Source organism: Hetaerina americana, unplaced genomic scaffold, assembly GCF_022747635.1.
Source record: "Hetaerina americana unplaced genomic scaffold, ioHetAmer1.1.p SCAF_11, whole genome shotgun sequence".
In the NCBI taxonomy this organism is placed as follows: Eukaryota; Metazoa; Arthropoda; class Insecta; order Odonata; family Calopterygidae; genus Hetaerina; species Hetaerina americana.
This window is the reverse complement of record NW_027286181.1, coordinates 33,445,985-33,463,360: the sequence shown is the minus strand read 5'-3', so window position 1 is coordinate 33,463,360 and position 17,376 is coordinate 33,445,985. Positions and strand designations below refer to the sequence as shown.

General features: G+C 38.5%; 1 non-coding gene across 1 annotated transcript; it reads right to left on the bottom strand.

Moving 5' to 3' along the window:
- Positions 1–3,633: 3,633 nt before the first annotated feature.
- Positions 3,634–3,706, bottom strand: TRNAK-UUU (transfer RNA lysine (anticodon UUU)). The gene has a single exon. It is a non-coding gene; the product is annotated as a tRNA-Lys (tRNA).
- Positions 3,707–17,376: the final 13,670 nt, after the last annotated feature.

Sequence of the window (17,376 nt, the reverse complement as noted above, 5' to 3'; positions counted from 1 at the left end):
TTTGCTAATTCATAAATAAGAAAATATACTTGCACGTAGTCGTTAACTCAGTAAACAAGACGAATACAACTATAAGAATTCTCTCAGTGTATATCCTCGATTTTCCAGTTTTGATATGTGGAATCATCTAATTGGCCGATAAATGTGATGTGTTTAACGGAAGACACCATGATGCACCCATTCTATACAGGACTTGAAATCTTTGAATTCAGAGATGAAGGTTCACAATAAGTATTTCCACATATATGACCATAATTTCTCCTAATGTTCGATAATAATTTATCAGTCAACAAATATCATAATAGCAGACAACGTGCTCAAATAGGCATGCAGACGAACTGGCAATCGTGAATTATGCATGCAATGGTGTCGTACGACGTCAATTCTTCGCGCTTGCCAACTCTGTCGACAGAATCAAATACTTAAGGGAATCTTAAGAGATTTCGTTCCGTGCTTTGAATTTTTCACTCGAAAAAATGAAAAGTAAGTCAGAGGCTAAGTATTTTCCGAGAGTTTTCTCCTCATCAGCTCGTGTGTTCTTGTCCTATCTGGATCTGGAATGAAGTGGCATAGTGTGCCATCCGTGTCTGGTGAAAAGACAAATCAAAAAGGCTGCAATTTTTCTTAACCCAGGAGGTATTCAAGGCCTAATTCAAGACACGGACTTAGACCTAGGGAGATGGTTTTTTCTTCTCAGCCAGCAAATGTTTTAATTTCCTATTAAATTACATGTTCTTTATGTATTCAATGTACACGTTCTTTGTAATCTTGTAATATATAGAGAATATGGTTTCTCATGCTTTTTTGATAAACCTAGCATGAAATTTAGTTTCATAAAATTACTTAATAGAGCTTAGATTCCCTAAATTCAATTTCAGTCGATATATATTTGAATGAATGAAGAACCGACGATCTATTTCCCTGTAATATTTAAGAAATGTACGTATTTAAGAAATTACCGGAGGATGACGCAGATGCGTTAAAACCAGTCGAACCTAATAAAGCATTTGGTGGAAAGATACAATGCTTTGTTTTTTTACTTCATCTTTTAGTTTGCTACTCACTTCTTCCACAGAGCGATTATTAAAATTTCACATAACGTGTAATGTACTCATGTTCACAATCGTATATTCTATTGCAGTTATGTGGTTTACGAATGTCATTCTAGCAAATTAATTACATCGGTTTCCTATATTTGGGAGTTTTTATCTCAAATTTTGGGGAGCATAAAACCTACCTTAACCGGTAGATTACTTAATAATCACCGTAATATCTCCTGTTAAAGACTTTGAGTAAAGTGCTTTTCATATAAATACCCTTGTTGAAAGTACGTAAATAAAATATTAATATAACTAAGAGAATATTTTGCTTGAATGTTTTTTTCCTGGTTACTAGTAAGTTCAATTGCCTCTATAATCCTGGAACTACCTCTATTGTACTCCCGTGGTTGAAAGACGAAAATCCGCGGGCCAGAGTTACGAATATCTTTGGGTATCGCCTTTATCCATAACTTGAAACAATATAGTACTTAGCATTTGTTCATATTCGAACAGTATTATCAATTCAAACAGTATTATTACTCCATAATTGGAGTACATATATAGCTTCTCTGAAGGATTTTTAAACGCATATTGGCCAAGGAACGAAGTAAGAGTTCCTTTGTGAACGAACATTCTTAAGAAGGGTTATTTCAATACATCCCCCATGAGAAAGGAAATAGCACAATGTCCATTGTTGCGATCAATTTAAGGGTTTCCCTCTGCAACCCGGGAGTCGAAATCCCTCTCCCCTCCCTCCAATGCCTTCCCTCCTTGCCTCCCCACACGCCACATGGTTTGTATTCTCTCGTGATCTTCTTCGAGGCTCAACCACACGCTCCTTCCATCCCTCCCGCTACCCCCCCCCCCCCCCCCGCCTTCTCCGCCCGCTTCCGCCTTGCCTTCTTGCCAATCGCGTGCGCATTTGGACCACTTAGGTTAGTGCTAGGCCGTGACAAATTGCCTCCCTTAAGCCGCTAGGCCCCAGAGATAACGCTCCTATTTTCGCAATTTCTGGCGTCCACGTCTCATACGTTCCTGATTTCCGTCCATCTTGACACTTAATCGGCTTTATAATGTTACGTGGTGAAAATTAATCATATATACGAATGCCCCTCACATTTTTTAATCACTTTATTCGTATCTGCTTCGCTTTATTCATCTTTTGAGGTAAACATTCCTTGGTTTTTTATGAATAGCCGAAGAATAGAAAAAATCAATGGTCACAGGCTTTCGATCTTATGAAGTTTCAGTTTGAATATTATCTTTTTAAATCTCTGGATTCCCTGAAAATGATTTAGCATAGTAAAATCGGTTACATCACATCTTTATTTACATCTAACTCCATGTACTAAAATCATAGTTCCAAAGGATTCCTCACTTTTGAGAATTGAGGCTAAATCGAATATAAATATAGTATCTTGAAAATATCAACAAAAAGCATCTCCAAATAGTCAAATATCTGATTGCAAGCACCGATTACATCTAAAGAGGTTTGAAACGGACTACAGTCGCAGCTTTTACAGTTCCCATTTTAGACCGAAAATTTCAGGATTAATTTGAATTAAATTCACTTTTTTTTTATATCCCTATATTTCGTTGCCACTCTCTGTCTTTAACTCCCACCATAGCACGTTGTTCTCAACGTTCTGCGTTGTCTTCAGGTTTTCTATGAAAATATACTCGTATTTATTCATTGGTGTAGAAAAGATTACTTCATATAAATTACTATGACCACCTCACTACCAAAGATGATTCACGATGTTAAGCTAGACTTACTATACCCATTGACTAGACGTGCTAGCATAAAAAACGAAAAATGACTTGAAATAGTTGCAATTTGAAATTATTTGCGCAGAAGAAGTGGAAATACTGTCCTTTAAAAAAACCTAACTTATTAGCACAAGGAAAAGCTAAATAAACTGATTAATTTTAATTTCCTTAATAGTAGTTATCGATTCTAAAATACTTTTGTCCCTTAGCTCACTTAACTATATTCTGTGATAAGTATTTGAAAATTCAGTGCCCGCAAGCAATTGGAACTTAAGTGGATAACTCTCAATTAGAAGCTTATAGTATTATGGCCCGCGTCGAAGGGTATGATCAGGTGCAATAATTTGGAATGTTTTCATCAGTAAAAAACTAGCCGTAACCTTAACTATTCATCTGAATTTTTACTATTGCGGAAATTAATTAATGTAAATGTTAATTTCACAATTTCTATTATAGTTGTTGCAGTAAAGTTAGAGAGATTTTCAATAATCTACGGAATACATCTTAATTACAGTGGAAATAAAAGTTCAGTTCCATATTGATTTAGGTCAACCGGCATTACAAATGAATGAAAAATAAATGAAATCAACATTTTTCACAGCAGTGCAAATGATGAAAAAGAGAAACAACGAATTGGGTGGAAATGGATATCTATCGAAAATATCTCGTGATTCAGAATTCCAGAAATGGTAAATGAATCGCGTGGAATTATGAAGTTCATTGGGAAACTCACGCAAAATAAGAAATGGTCTCCGGCGAAAATTGAGAAACAAAGTCTATCCAGGTTGTCCAAACCAGACGGTAAATTGGTGACAAAAATGTCCGCCCGGACAGGGACTTGAACCCTGGACCCTTAGGTTAAAAGCCTAATGCTCTACCGACTGAGCTATCCGGGCTCTTGATAGAAGAGGGTGGGAGTTACTGTTTTATCTAGGAGGAATTCCGCAGGGAAGAAGAAAGGTCGCAGGTGTACTGTCAGAATGGCTTTTTCCCTTACCTACCACCTGTAAAGGTCCCACTGACCCACTCGACTCCTCACCGCGGGGAAGAGAGAAAGAGAGAGAGGGAGGGGCACTACGCCGTCGTCTCCCACCCAACGCCCCCTCCCCTTCCCGGTGCAGGGGTGCGCGTCCGAAGCCAAGGGATGCAGAACGGAGGCCGCATTGTGCTTGGAGGGGAGTGATTGGCGGACGAGTGGGGGTAGGAATTCTCTCTTTGGGGGGGTGGGGGAGCGAGAGAATGCTACACGCGGCGGTGGAGGGGAGGGTCCTTATTGATGGATTCGGACGTCTCTCCTATCTCCTGTGGTTTGTGGGGGAGGGTAGGGACTGGGTGCGGGGTTTTTTTTAAGACCATTGATGGCGGGGCATTTGCTCTTAAGTGGGTCGGACGCACGCGGTCCTTCTCTGCCTCGGCGGGCCGCGTGCCCGAAATCTCTGGCCTCTTGATAAAAGTTGTGTATTTTATTCCATTTATAGCATTTTGCCACCCACATCCCTACCCACAAACCATGACGAGGAAGTGTGGAGAGGCTTTTGCGGGTTTCAAGTAATTTTTTTTTATATTCAGCGTGTGGCACTGAACTATATCGCTCGTAAAGAAGGAGTAAAGAAGAGTCATCATCTTTGAAGCTCTTCCAAATTAAAGAGGGCCTTTTTTGGTCCCTGGCTTATTTTTATATAAGGTGAAACTTGCCTAAGGGGGAACATGTTTAAAACATACATCTCCAAGAGCCGGAAATACATGAATCGATAGTGTAAAGCTGATCGTTTAATGCTCAATTCGATCCTCCTCAAATACGGATTTCGTTAAATTTCAGGCAGGAATTTTTTCATCTAGATTTTTACTAGGTTTGATCATAAATCCCTTCTCCTTTTAAAATTACTCCTTTTGCTGGACTGTTATGTTATTAACGGTAGATTATCGGCTTTATTTATTTGAAATTTGTTGTCTCCGGAATAACTTTATGGACTTCGCATAGCATACTGTAATGAAATGAAATTATTGACTTTTTAATTCCACACACTTTATTTAAAAACACGACTCAGGTTTCGATGTTGCACGTCATTATCAGGTGATGATGGTACCTAATGATGAAGTTCAACGTTGAAACCTGGGTTGTTTTTTTAAATAAAGTGTGTGGCATTACAAGGAAATAATTTCATTTAGAGATTTTATTTATGCTTTACTTGTTTTTAATTATTTGATTGTCGACCTTGCCCATTACTTTAACCTGTCTAAGATGGAAAATATATACATCCCAGAAATGTCACATTTTCCTCAGCGATTCTGCCTTTGCCAGGTTTTACAATATTACTAATCGTTAGCATTTTCCTTTGCCAGAACTACCTACGTGAATCTATTCTTTTCCAGTTCATAAAAATTTACACCAGGCCAGGTTCAATAATCATATTCTCGTACTTCTTCGCCGCTTGTCCAACATTCTGCCTCTATTAATGCCTTCAATATCTCACCATATTTCAATTTCTCCTCCATTTAACCTTTCTGTCTTCCTAGAGTTCATTAGTGAAATTTATTTCCTTCATTACTTCACAAATAGTTTTCCCATGTCTCCCTTCTTATGCAATATGCTTTCACCTTTTTGTCCATGCCCAAGTAGAAGTCTGCAAGATGTATCTTTATTATCACTTGAGCAAGGTGAAAGCAATGAATTAAACTCCTCCATCTTTCAGGAATATTAAATAGTGTGCATTTTATTTAACCGTTCGTATCAATAAGTATGGACGCGTTTATTTTTAACTCAACATTATTCGTCTATTACTTTACCTGCTAAATTTGGCAAATTTCAACAAAAGATGTTATGCCAAACATTCTTGGCTCCTAGCTCACTCTCCTTAGAAGTATAAATTCGTATTATGATTAGCCACATTGAAATAAGGAGGCAGTTACTATTCTTGGGCTTCAAGGTTAATGATGATATTGGAAATTGTCCAATTTATTTCTTAGCAACAATTTAAATTGGTTTACCCCGTTACTCAGATTTACTTTTAAATATCTTCTTGTACATTTAATTTGGAGGTAAATTACTTTATACTTCTCTAGTTACTTGATTATATTCCATATTAGCTCTTAACCTCAGATTCAAAATTACTCCTTCAATTTAGAGCAGGAATAATTATTATATTTTAATAGAATAATTTATATTTCTCTACCTTAATTTGAAGGAATATTAATAACATTTCTTAAATGAAGTTCTTACCGTATTTAATCCAAAATGTCAAGAATATGCTCTCACATATAAGCCTTAAGGCACGTACTTACGGTGAATGGATTTTCGTATCCGTATGGTTGCAAGATTTTGGGAGATAAAGGCCTCATTTGTTGTGGTTTTAAATTAAAATAACAGATGCTTATCATCAGACCACATCCCTTTTAGGGGCACGTGAAGTAAAAGTTTCATTAGAGGTGATACTATACGTTGATTAGTCATCACTTTGAATACGCATCGAGCGTATGGGACCCGACGTTAAGGGACCTATTTTTTTAATTAAAAGGGATACGTAGACGAGCTGCAAGTATCGTAAAAAAGCCATTATTAAAGACCAGAAACCGTCACATTATTATTGGATATACTGTGATTAGAGTCGCTTAAGGCACGAAGATTACAAACTCGACTTAATCTATCATATGACTGCAAATCACTTGAGTTCAATACCGACACAGAAGTAATAATTTTAGCCCCACCATTACACTGGCTGACAAAACCACAGCGATAAGATGAGAAAAATTGCATGGCCATAATCAAATGATATTTCACTTTTCCCTAAGTGTAATTAGGACCGAATTTTGCGATGGCTAGCGTAGTGGCTTCTCACTCCATTGGCCCGGTTTCGGGTGCAGATATTTTCAGTGGTATACCGATCCCTACTTGTTGCGTTTCGTGGAGAGGACTTAAAGTGAGTTCGCCGTCCGTCGGATGGGATTTAAGGCACGAAGATGACAAACTTTGGACCCTTTGGCGCCTTTTGTTAAGAGTAGGCTAATGCCGGCACTGGGTATTCCTCCACCCTTCCTCCTATCCCATCCATCCCTAATGGCGCAAATGGCCTCAGCTGTCGGTCGCTTCCCCTAAATCTACTACACACTACCCAAGCGTGATACCTAGGCAGAAGAGTACGAAACGCCACGTACTAAAACTTGAGCTTCCAGAAGATTAAATTACACCTAGCTCTAAAACATAATCACAAATTTCCCTACTGGCTGATGAACTGTTGACCCCTTATCACACACCCTCTCTGAGGCAAGCAGGGTGAAGTTACTCGTTGATGCAGATGTGTTCTTTGGTATGCGGATGATGTTTGACACCGTTGGAAATGGTTACATTGGGTAGGGCGAGGCGAAGTGGACATGAGTCCGAAAATCATCAAAATGTTTCTTTTATTTTAATATTACACGACGGGGGAAGAAGGGGTGTGCATGTCCTATTTAGCAATCATTTTCGGTTGTGTATCCGACGAGGGGTCATTGGTCAAAGGGGTTGGTCGGAGGAAAGGGGGACGCGGCACCGACGCTGGCGGGACGGGTGGGTTTTAAAGCGCTGAAGTTTTGGGAATGCGTAGTGCGACAGGGGGGAAGTACGCGGAGGGTGGCGAGTGGATGGTTGGGAGAGGGAGTGGATCGAGGGAGAGAGAGGGGGAGATCGGAAGGGAGTGTTGAATGAACCGTGTCCGCGGGGGATTATGGGAAATTGTGAGCGGAGGTGGGGAGTGGTGAAATTCACCCGCGCTGTCGGAATGCGGGCTTCTTCCATTCATGGTTCCTGAAGAGGCACGTATAAAAAAGTTTTCTTTTCTTTCGATGGAGGATTTTGGGACGGCCACGCGGCACGTGACGCTCGGGGAGGAAGGAAACCGGGCTATTGCGTCAAGAAATATCCGAGCGGAAGGAGGCGAGATGCCTCAGTCGAGACTGGCGAGAGAGAGAGAGAAAGAGAGCGTTTTTCTTGGATTCTATTCTACTCCAAATACCATCGTTCCCATGAGGAGTAAATTATTTTTTTAACCAGCGTAGATGATGAAAAACATGCGTACACACCTTGTGGCGAAAAATTTTACAAACGTTCGTTATTTGTGGACCGAAGCCAGAAACATACATAACAGTTTATTTATCTGATGTATCCGAGACTATTATAAATAATTGCAACCCAATATCGAGTAATCGAAATATATCGACCGATTGATAATGAGATCAATGGTTGCGGACGCATCGATTTGAAATTACCACCACTTTTGGTCTCGCTATCAAGTCTTTTCATTAAAGGTTTGTTTGATTGTCCCGCAAAAGACGAACATAGTTATACATGGCAGTCATAAATACCTTATAAAAATTCGTGAATAATTAGTAAAACTTGTTATTCCACGGGTTATTAGATCTTTCAGAAAAAAATTGATCTTTTCACGCGGACCTGTAATTATAGAATTTGTGAAATCTGACTGCCACGTCTTAAGTTAATTATTTTACTAACAGTGCCCAATTTACTTCACATATTACTCTCCTCTATCGACATTAAAGAGCACAAAAATCTTTGTTGGCCGGAGAGTAACATCAGCTTACAAATCCTAGTAGGCAAGTAGGCATGTAAATTCGTTTGTTGTTGTTACTCCTATAATTTTATTGATACTACCTGAATATAATATTACCTGTTTACTGTGTTTAATTGCTAGCTGTTGTGATCCATGCAATTGCAAGTATAACGGGCGAATGATAATGTTTCGAGATTTAGGAAAAAACGGAGTGTGTGAGAAATTAAGCCAAATACCAACTGAAGTTTCTCAAACAACCACTTGCAGTTGTTATTTTCTTGCTAATTGTAACGCCAAATTAAAGACTGTTTATAGACAAATTTATAGACCAAAAAAATTTAGTCCACATTCGCGCGTGTATGGTAGCTTCCAATCGACCCTCAAAATGCAATTGTGTAAAGGAAACTAAAACAGGGTATCGTTACTAGGACGCAAAAAAGCATTTAATCTGGACAGGTCCTTACCGGGGTGGTAAATTATTTCCGAGGTAGTACTAATAACAAAAAATATAAATTTCCGTCATATCATTGTAGAAATGAGCATAACTCTCCCCTATAACAAGGCTCAAATAAGATTGTAGACAAAGGTACCGCCATCTGCTAGTAAATGAATATTTGGCGAGGTATCTTATAGTGATAGAAATAATGCTAAAAATGATGAACTACAAGTTAGTTTCACGCAGTAAATTCTTATTTTCTCTTATATTTTGATCAACCCAGAAGGTGATTTAAATACTCAAAGTAATATAAAACCAAAAGGCAAAACTGAGAGATCAGAGAAAAATTATTCTTTCTTAGAGACAGAAGACCAAATAATTGTTTTCTTAATGCTAAAAGTTTTGCATTAGATCAGCACATTGTCTAACGATTACAATGAGGAAAAGTCATCACTCTAAGATCGGGTTACTCGCCAGAGCTTAATGGAGCATCGCTCTCAGTCACCTCTACAAATTTGCTGTCCCTAAGACAGTAACGGTAAGATACGAAGTGTTGATTGAGCGGGGGAGGGGGATGGGGAATGTGAGGTGAATATTTTCCACACTCGGGCATGGCTCACCAGTTGAGAATGAAATAAGCTATGGTGAGGAAGAGAACGGTAATGCGACCCAGCAATGAAACAATGAAGCATTCGTTTTTGATCATCATGACAGGAGTGAATGAAAGAATTGGTTATGGACGAGAGTCAAAGCACTAAGAACGTTGGTTACACGCTGAAATCATACGAAGAAAAGAGGTATCATAATGAAAGTGCAACTAAGGACTGGAAACCACGTGACCTGCAACACTTCCAGTTCTGCTATTCATTGAGATAAAGTAGGTGACATCGATCCGTTAAGCTGTCAGCATTCAACGCTCCATTAAATACCGAACTGGTCCTTATACACGCGAAAAAGTAAGAGTACTTGATCTATGAAATTTCTATAGAAATGTGAACAGCGGAACAAAATGGATTGGAGGCGCTTTTGGCCTAATAAGAGAACGACTCAGGCATAACTTCTGGAAAGTAATTTATTATCAAATTGAATGAAGTTAAAATTCAAAACAGATTCTTTTTCGAAAAAGTTCAAGGTGAATAGGCAAAAGAGTGTCATTTTCAAGATTTAAATGGCAGTGTGAGAACCACAATCACCTTAAAAAATAACACACTTATTTCGAAATCGTGGTTAGTTCCCATTCAAACAAGTTAATTTTATACTTGTTAATCAGAGTCCATAGATATTATCGTTTTTTACCCAGACTGCACAGCAAAATAAAACGAACCCATAAACAATCTGGACCAAAATCGTTCATACATTTCCAATGTATTTTTTTATCGGTTCGTTTCAAAGCTGTTTTGTCCAGATCACAGCTCATCGGCGAAAAAGGCGGAAGGAAGCTCTGACCCAAATTTGTCCGTAAGAAAAGACTATTACGGAAATCCATAAACCCTGGTCGCTTTTCCCTTTCATGCAACAAGTCCTGCTTGCTAAGATACCATTCTGAGACAACCGAAGAAGGAAATGAATGCTCTGTTTTCTTCATGGTATTTTTTGTTCAGCTTTCATGCTTAAAAACAGATGCTTCTTTTGTAAATCTTTCAGATCATAAAAATAGCGTTTCACAGAAATCGGTCATGTTTGATAATCTGAATGTTAGATGCTCATAAAATATTCTAAGCAAAAATGTGCGACTAAAAAGCTAGAATGTTCCTTTGTTTTGGAGATGAAATGATTGGAGAACAGTTAGATGCGATTATATAAATTTCCTGGAACCAATAAAGGTTGGAGCCCTAACCGAAATAACAGCTATAATGAGTAACCGCATGTGTTTAAAAAGTGCTGGAGAAATTTGCTATAACCATTGTAACCGCCGCTATGCCTATATGGCTATCTGACAAAGGTGTCATCGATTGAGGCCGGCGTCCAAATATTTCAAATTCCGTTGAAGTACGGACAGGCCTATATTTCGTCACCACCCAAGTCCGTGATCCTCTTTTGTGTTAGGTTTAGACACAAAATTATCAAAATTCACTCTCAAAAATCCTCTATTCTTCCGGTATTCCCGAAAAACTAGACTTACAACAGATCATTTTACACTCGAGCGATGATCGTAATTTTTCTAGTGCTTTAAGGTTACTTAATGAGATCTGTGAGTTATTTGGTTGATATATTTATTTAGATGTTCAGTTCTGGCAAAAATTTGAGAACCTTTACGACGCTGATAAAAGTATACATTATCATTTCATGAAATTATTGCTGCAAAGTATGGTGAAATATTTACAATGCCTTGTGGAAGATAAAAATAATTAGTTTGCATGATCTATGAAAAAATATTCTGTAAGCATAACTTAATGTACAACATTTGTGAAACGATACGTATCGTTTCACAAATGTTGATTTCACAAATCATGATTGATGTCTCCCTAAGTGAGAAAAATCTTCTGGTCATGGGGAAAAATATTGAAATGGCAAAATTGCGACAATTCGGACCACTTAGTATGAAATTTACTCACGCAAAACTCGCTCGCTTGACCTTTGTTTTGATGAAGTAGATCTCGAGGTTAGGAGAGCTTTTTGGCTATGAAGTTAAAATGAGGTAGCATGTATTTCGAATAATACGTACATTAAACTTAACTTCACGAATGTTTTAGGATTTTCTTCAAAAGTTATTTCAATGTTAAAATTACTCATAAAAGTAGCATTGTGGTGGTCATTGGTATCTAAAAATTAAATATAACGGTTCTGATTCCGCATAATACCTTGAAGTGAAATTTATAGTTTGAATTTATCACAAGCCCACGGATAGCGAGGAGATCTTGGGTGCAGAAATATAATGAAATAACATCAGATGTTACTGATGAAGCCGGCCGGGTGGTATTACCACAATTCATGCGGTGCTGGGTCAAAACCAGGCGGAAAGGGTCGGTTGTATTTCACAGTTAAAGTGCACATAATAATTTTTAAAAATATCAGTTATTAAAAATGTGCGAGAAAATCAAATGGACCTATCACGTACAACTTACGGCGTCGAGAAGCAACCCACGTGGAAGTCGGTCCACGTAGCGGTCAGATGGCGGAGCCCACAGTGGGGGGGTATATTTATGAGGTTCTTTCTTCTTTCTCCGGGTTATTTATTTCGTCTGGCTCCACGTGAATGAGTTATATGGCGAAGTAGGATCCTGATTCGCATTCCAGACATATCTAAATCGTTGAGGAAATTCAGGTTGATCTAACACGCGGACAGATGGATTTGATTCATATCTTTGGCGGGAACTGTAGGTTTATAGTCATGCAAAGTGGGAGCACTCATGAAGCATGCAAAAAAATATTCCACAGCGATGAATAAAAACTGCTGCGTTAAATAATACAATTCATAAGTTCACTGTATAAAGGAGTATCTCACTTATTACTGTCAACTACTGCCGTTAAAAACGGTGTGAAAACGGCTTACCGCTATCAGTTAGCATTAAAAACTCTTCTCCTTAAACGTAGCACATAAGTTCTAGGTAAACTAGGGGTAAGGAGGATGGTGATTGATTATCTGCGTGCGCTTCTGAATCAGTGACGTGGACAATATTTGCTTAGATGAGTAAACTATGACAGTATGGCTGAATGGAATTATTGCTCTCAGGTTTTCGTAAAGCAGTTTTGCTATTGAGTCTAGTGTTAGCCGCTAGAAAATTCAAGGCTATTTAATAGAACCTCACCCTCTTTTTTTAAATTTTCAATTTCATGAACTCTCCGACATGTTATAAATATCCCCATAAACGTGTTTTTATGCCTAATGTTCCAGCATATTATTATTATTATTATTACAAATACACATGTGCTAATAGACATTGTCAGGTGGCGCACAAGTCCCAAATAATTGCAAAAGATAGTACATAAAACCAGACTTCAAAACACAAATCTCTTTAACAAAACAAGTGAATCCCCATCCCATTTACAGCCATTAATCAGCAAGAAGAAAAAAAAGATAAATTAAAAATAAAATTAAACTATTACATATAATACATTACACCACACATCAATCAAATTATTACATATATGCCCTACATCTATTCTTAAAAGTATACACTCTATTAGTCATTAGACAAAATTATATGTTAAAAATAAAATGTTCATTGATGACTTTTACTGCGTTGGGAATATTTTATTACATTGACCATCTAGTAATTGTATAATAATTTTGTAGTTAAGTTTTTGCCATGATTTATATGATGCAGGTTAGATTTTTAGACGTTCAGTTATCCTGTAACTATTATGTATATGGATTTTGTTTGACGAACGAAAAAGAAGCGATTTTTGCAAGGTAAAGTCCGACTTTAACAAGAAATTTTAGCAGTATATGTTAGAAATGCATAGTGAAGGAGGTACTAATGCAGCAGGTAGCGTCAGTTGCAAGAAGACTCATATACTTTAAGATTTCTTAAAAGAATCTAAGAGAACTTCAGTTGTGAAGGATTCTATAAGAATAAGAAGTCACGAAGACTCTCATGTCAATATATATACATATTTCATAGCTTCAATATTTTCTAAATACGTGCAATGATGAGATCAAACATAAACAAGAAAGCTGTATTTTTAATTAGAAAAATGAGGGAGAACGATTTGGCATGATAATTTAAGTGTAAACTGTGGGCTGTTCAATTACTTATTAATGATGTCAGTAAAGAAGGAATACGCCGCAGAAGAAGCACCATGACAGAAAAGTACTGGGCTATTTTTGTGCTCCTGAATGGAACATTAAAAAAAAGGTTTTTTCACCGCAAGAATAAAGTTCATTGCAAATGTTTCGTTGGTGAAAATATTAAAAGCTTGAAAGAGAATCCCGAGTTTGGAATGGAAACCCACTTTTTATCTAACTGAACGGGATTTGCTCAAGAAGTTCCTGTCGAAAGAAGGAAACGTCAGGGATGACCATCTCGAGCATTAAATCCACTAATCATCAAAGGGCTGTACCCAGTAACCTGACCAGTGTGTACGCGCGGAGAGAACGAACCAAAATAAATTAATAATAACGGAACCGGCTCGACTATTATCGTCGAAAATGGAGACTTATATGGCTCGGGAGTTTGCGATGGTGAAGGGAGTTGGGGAGGTGGTTAAAAAAATGGCGAACGATTCAACCCGCTTAAATCATCGTAGCACAGGAATTTTGCGTGAATGAGTATTGTTTCATCTTCATGAGGGAAAGGGAGGGAGTGCCTGTGGTGAGAGGAAGACAGGGAGGGAAATGGAAAGAGGGGACATCACCTAGTCGCGGAAGGAGAAAACGAACTTCCAACGTGGATGATTCATCAGCTTTGAATCCAGAAGTGATACATTCCCAGATGGAAATGAGGGTGGATAAGGATGTTTCTTGGTATTTAAAAAAAAGTCACAATAATAATAAGTCCTTTCTCAAATGAGTGTCTATTCAGAGGAAAAGGAGTGGAGGAAGTTCGAGGGGGAGGGGAAATGGGGAGGAGGGGGGTGGTTGGGTGGATCGGGGGACTGTGGGATGGTAAAATAGGCCAAGCACCTAACGGATATTTTTGAGGCGGGGAATGAGCGAATTAGTGGCGCTGCAGGGCGCCGGAGGGGGTGCTCGCGTGTCTCTATCCTCGGGCAATTCTGCACCCCTTCCTCTCTCAGCACTCCCTCCCTCAATCCCCCTCCTCCGCCGGCAAACATCGCCCGAAATCCATGCCGAGACGGTTTTCTTTTGTTTTCTGGTTTCTTCTCGAACTATGCTACTACCACACCCGCCAACTAATCAAAATAAATGGCCCTGCACCCACTGATGGTTAATTTCCTTCAACATACAATTGGCGTGGAATGGGTGTCCTCGTTTGTATCAGCTCTCGTATAAATCGTGGCACCTATTTTTTCAAACACTCCTTGAGTCCTGGACTACCATCGTGGCCCCCCAGGGATGCGAGTTATTTCTTTTATCAATAACGATTGTCTCTTCTTCGTTTCGTAAATGTACAGTGTACCAGGGAGTTGAATAATCAATAGTATTACAGTCTAAAAACTATATTATGCTGTCTTCGTACCATGCAAAAAATGTGTGACCATAGCTTAAATAAAAAAACGATATTATTGTATAAAAAGTATATTTTTGTTATTTATAATGCGCTCCTGATTTAGCGTGGACTATATCATCTCTGCTAGGTTTAGCTTCAGGGTTAGAATCTTGGTGTGGCATTCTAACATTCTTTCGCAAGAGCTAGGTCATCGACACTTTCGCGGTAGTTAATTGATAAAATTATGAGCGCATACCGTACTTTTGCACAGAAATTGGTCGGCCAAAATATTTAATAAGACAGATCACACTCAGCATCAACTTTTTTCAGCTTTCAAGATTCATAAATCGAATATAGAGTTTGTTGAAATTCATAATGTTTTATTACAAGTTATTCCGAAATTTAATTTGTAGACGATTAAAAACACTTTATAAGTTACATTTTTTGTTTTATCAGTCGCAAGATTAATCTTTCGACTGACTGTTTCATTTTTAGGTTCCATGATATGATGAATGATGCTCCATGATATGATGATTTTTTCCCTCTTCTTTCCCAGTATGAGGGGTCATCATGTGGTAAATCCTAATTACGTGCGATGCCCCTTAATTCATTCATTTATCTGTCAAGGTATTTAGATAGCTCTTACTTATAACCATTTCAGACATTTCAGGTTTATAAAATAAAATGAACATAATTAATCATCATATTATGCAACCAACTTCCCCTTGTAGCTTTTCTGAAACTGGCTCCTTCGCAATGGTCTCTTTCAATTCCCTATCGTTTTATTTGCTTCTTAGAATGAGTGAAAGGGAGTAATATGTATGTAAAAGCTTATAATTAGTTATTTTTCCTTTTCCCAGGCTCCTATTGGAATAAGCCCTCCCATTGAAAGGATTTCCTGGAGCAGCATTTAAAGAAAACAATTTTGTCTATGGAGGCTTTGCTTATGCATAGAAATACGAAAAACACTGCCAATGTATTCTTTAGTGAGGCACTCTTTAACTTCGTCAAAACATTACTGGTAAATTTGCCTGTCTTCATTTAAAAAATTAATGCACCGTCCAGTATCGAAAGCAATACGCAAATGTCTGTGAGAGCCTTTAGTCATAAGTTTTTGCCACCAATAGTTTTTCAAAGTGCTTCGAATGCTTAGTCCATAGGGTACCGTAAAATTAGGTTAAGAGCGTCTAATGTAAGACAGCAAAGTATTCCATCCATCGGAGTGATTCGAACTCGCGACCTTCTTGAAAGTTGACAAACTCGGCACGCAATGGAGTGATCAGATCGCTTTAAAATCAATTCCCTGCTTTATTTGCAGTGAATGTGCGGTTACAAAATCTGTTCAAAATTGAGTGACTAAGAGTACTACTTCATTCCTTATACAAATCACGAAGGAACCTTTCCGGGTTGGTAGAGCTGCAGTCGAGGAGATCACACTTAATTTGCGGCGTCTAAACCAGGATACCGAACGAGAATGCAAGCCTAAGATTTCCCAAAAACCTGACGCAACTTTTAGGGCTTATTGCTGAGTCCGTGATCGATCGTGGATTGGGATGAGGCGTCGCTGCCGCCGAACCGCACTCACTATTACTTGCCTCACCTGGCCCTCGCCGGGACCACGATAATGGCTCCTTTTCCTTCCCGGCACAAAAGCATCCCCCCCCCTCATCACTTTCTCTCGATTCCTCACGACCGGAAGACTCATTTCCTCCTTTTATTCCAAGTGAGCTGCTGCGAATTCCGCGATTAGCTCAGACTTGCCCTAAACCCTTTACGCCTTCGCGGTTCCGTTATCCGGCAGTCTCACGAGAGGTTGTTGTTCTCGTGACCGAGTTGACGCCTGCTCGCGCGCATAATGGAGCATTAGCCTTCCTCGAAGATGGTGAATGAATCAACCGACGGGTCAGTAAATCGGATGGGGTTGGGCCACAATAATATGACTGCGTATCGTACGCTTGTATTCTCCCAAACGTTATTCACTTATGCGCACGAGTGAGCAACGTGGCAGATTGGTGGTCAGGGTGTTCGGCTGCTGACTAGATGTTGTCCCGAACGATATCTTCGAATATATCAAGCAGTGATTGTTGCCTGCGCTGAAACATATCTCTAAGAAACCGTTGCCTGCAAAGAATTATTCCCATCACCATGTGAAAGTTAAAATTTCACACGCCAATTGCCCGAGAGTATGGGGTGGACTCTACCCTAAGCCTATCGAAATAATCATTCGGTTTTCATTTGACCGTGCTTTATTTGATAAGAATAAGATCTCAGCCAAAATTTTGGGCCAATAAAAACGATTCCATGGAGCTATCGTGTGCAAGATTATTTTATAATTAAAAAAAATTAAAATAAAAAAGTCTAATATATGTGAAATGACAATGATAAAATATGACCTTTACATGTCGTTTTTCCCATAAATTGGCCGAAAAAGTCAAATATATCATCAATTCTCTTATGGTAGTAAAGAACTACCACCTGATTTATTATGATTAATATTCAATTAAAAACATTCTATAACCGGATAGCATATCGCT